Genomic DNA, 3,728 nt, shown 5'->3' on the forward strand with positions numbered 1-3,728 from the left:
CTACAGTTTAAAAATTTGTAATTGGGTCCCTGAAAAAAAATTTATAATTGGGTCCCTACTAACGTTTAGCGTGAATGAAAACGTTAAATGTTGTTATTTTACCAGAATGCCCTTACGAATCAATATTCTAAAGAGTCAATTTGAAAGAGAAGATAACGATCTCTCATAACGTTCCTCCAGTATCTGTGTCTAGTTTCTTTGTTAGGGTTGAAGAATTTTTTCGAACTGTGATGGATCCAAACCAGTTGTCCGAAGGAAGCTTAACATCCAGGAGTATGAGCAAGAGAAGACATCGATGCTTCTGTGGGAAAGAGGTGGTGGTGCTCTCGTCGTCGTTTATGAACAGCCCAGGTAGGAGATTTGTTGCTTGTTGTAAATTACCAAAGTGTAATTTTTTGAGTGGATTGATAGAGAGGAAGAGGTGATGGAAAAGGAGAGAAGGACTCACTGCTTTTGTGGAGATCTGTTAACACTTCGAACCTCCAGTACTGTGATAAACCCAAATATAAGATTTATATCCTGTTCCAGTAGAAGATGCAAGTTTTTTGAATGGATTGATGAAGAAGACAAGGCTGGGGCTCAATCTGAATGCACCCAACACAGAAATTAAAAGCAGGGACCTCAAAACATAGTGGAGATTTTGTAAGATTGGATGAATCTATAAATGCTGCACTAATAAAGGCACAAGAAAGAAAGATAAATAGATTAAATATAGAGATAGGACGCATGGAAACAAGTGTAGGAAGATTGCATTCTGATTTTACATTGCTCCAACAACAAATTTGCAGAATGGAGAGTGACATGAAGAAGCACAAACAATTGCAGAAGATGATATTGAGTTGTGTGTTGGTGGTAATATTTGCAGTGTATTGGTTTAACTAAATTTGATGAGGTAGGAGAAAAAGTGTATCTGCAGTGTATTTGAATAGTGTTTAGTGCTGAATGTGATCATTTTTTTTATCACTGACAAGTGATTATGAAAAATTGTTTGCATTCATTTCATTCCTTTGCAGAAAGCTCTAGTAGACAAAATACAGAATAAATTAGTTAACATTCATATTAAATAATAGTCAAAGTAGTCCCTCAAATACAGCAAGTCACATGCCAGATATAACAAAAGCAACAAAACAAAACAAGCATCCTAAATAGTGTTCGACAAAAGTGGTTCATAAGCCACTGAAAGTACATAGACATAGGATATAATAAAGTTCACAACCACAGTCAAAAAATTAATACTACTAAGTCATAATTACTTAAAAAAACTAATACGTTGTGAGGTCTACGGTTTTATTTAGACCAGCTTTTGCCTTCTTCATGTAATATCCGGTCTAACCGAAATTAGTTAAATAATAAGTTAAATAGGAGCGAATATGGTTGGAAGATTTGGCAATTGGAATTTGATGATTTAAATATGATATTTGGATTCAGTGAATTTTTTCGAGTCGGAAAACATAATTTTCTGCGTAAAAGCGCACAGTAGAATTTTGATTGGCAGAACCGGCTGAGATCTGTCTGGTAATGCAGCTGAGAAAATTGATTATGAGTAAATAAGATTAAGAAATGATGAATTATAATTAGGGGAGGTAGAAATATTTAAAGTGCGATTTAGAGCGCTAATCTAAAAGGGTTTTGGCCCAAAAATTGGGCCAACAGACAAAATAAGTGAACCGGGCCTAAGTGGGCCTGAGACCCAACATATATAAACATTAGTTATGAGCATTTCAGCTCATTTTATCCTAAAAAAAAGAAGAGGGGCGCTGAATTGAGAAGAGAGAAGAGAAGAGAGAAAACCTAACTCTCTTTGATCTTCAAACCACCATAACTTGAGCTACGGAGCTCCGATTGACGAGCTGTTTGCGGCCATGCGTCGCTCTTCTCATCCTCTATAATTCTATCTAGGTTTTGTGGTGAGTATTCCATTCATCTCTGCCCAGTTTTCAAAATTCTCCACTGTTACACATTTTTGGGTAGTTAGTATTGAAATCTTGTGATTTTGGGTGTTTAGGGATACTCCAACATGGATTCTAAGCGGGTTCTATCTCTACTTCATATGGGCTGAGGTAAGAAGTGCTCAAACCCTTGTAATTTGTCATTTTTATGAGCCCTAGGTTGATGTATGTATGTGAAATTGGTTATGTTAGTGTATTTGGTGATTTTAATGCACAATTGGGAGGTTGGTATTGCTTGTAGAGTTTTGGTGAGACTTGGAGTTAAGGGTTGGTAGAGACTTCCATAGAAGAGACTCAATTGGTTTGGCTACAGGAGGTACGGTTTAAGTTTTCTTTAAGTACCGTGTAGTGTGATGAGGATTCCTAGGCTAGATGCCCCTAGGATTAAGTTTGGATTGTGTAAATGGTTGGTGCTGATATGCATAGTTGGTATGTAATATGAATTAATGATTGGGTTGAGAATTGTGTGGCCTTGTATGCTTGGTGTATTAAAAATTTGATGTATTGGGTAATGAGTGATTTATGGTTTATGCATTTAAATTGTGAAATTAGGCCGGAGACCGTGAATTTTGGGCCGGAGGCCGAAAAGAGGTAAGGAAGGTAAGTTGATGTGTGCATTGTATAATGACACAAGTGATTGGATGAATTTCAGATAATGAATATATGAATGATTGGGTTGGTTATTGAATAATAAGGTTTGAGGAGTTGAAGTGTGAAATTTGGTAATTTTAGGTAAAATTATGTAGATGAGGTATGTTTGGTTTTGGTTGAGATATATTATGTGGTCATATATGTGATTATGATTATTGATGCCTTGATGGTATGATGATGCATGAGAGGTATGTATGTTGTGATATATGCTTGAGGAATGATTAAGGTTGATTTATGGGTGAAACCATGTGATAGTGAGTATGATATTGATTATGTATAATGATGGTTGATTGGAAATAGTATTATTGGAAATTGGGATGAGGAAGGATGTATGACATATTAATGTGTTTGTAATTTAGCCATTTGTTTGAAATGGATAAAAATGGTTATATGGTGGTTTTGTGAATTATGGTAAGGTGTTAATGTATGAGTTGAGGAGGCTTGATGTTGATTTTGGTATATTTTGATTGATTTCAAAAAGGGTTGAAATTGGCATGCTTTGGTTGATTTTGAAAAGGGTTGAAAATGGCTTGTTTTGAAAATGGCACTTTGTGGTTTTGTATGAAAATATAGTTTTTAGGCATACTTTGACGGAACATAACTTGGACTCCGGACCCCCGTTTTATGCCAAACTCGTTTAGAAATAAAATTGGATCCGGAGTGTCCATGCCGTTCGAAGAACGGGCGAAAAATGATTTAAAACGAGGAAGTTATGTTGGTTGAAAGATTGGGGATTTAATCTGTGAATTCTGCAGCTTTAAACTTGGAAAATTTTTTAGCAGAATTCCCCCCACGCGTAGGCGTGCTTGACACGTACGCGTCGCTTTTCAAGAAGGCACCATCCATGCGAGCGCGTGGTGTGCACGTGCGCGTCGATGCGCTGCACCCAATGCCGAACCATTTCTCCCGAGAATTGTGCCGGAGTTGTGCCAGTTTTGTGCGTGGGGGCACAAACGCACCCACGCGTACGCGTGGCTGACGCAGGCGCGTCCCTTTGCTATTTTTCCACCCACACGTATGCGTGTGCGACGCATACGCGTCGATGAACATTGTGGCCATCCACACGTGCGCGTGGAGGATGCGTACGCGTGGCCCTGTTTTCATGCCAAAGTTGATTTTTGAGTTTTA

The sequence above is a fragment of the Arachis duranensis genome, chromosome 7 (genome assembly GCF_000817695.3).
Source record: "Arachis duranensis cultivar V14167 chromosome 7, aradu.V14167.gnm2.J7QH, whole genome shotgun sequence".
Classification (NCBI taxonomy): Eukaryota; Viridiplantae; Streptophyta; class Magnoliopsida; order Fabales; family Fabaceae; genus Arachis; species Arachis duranensis.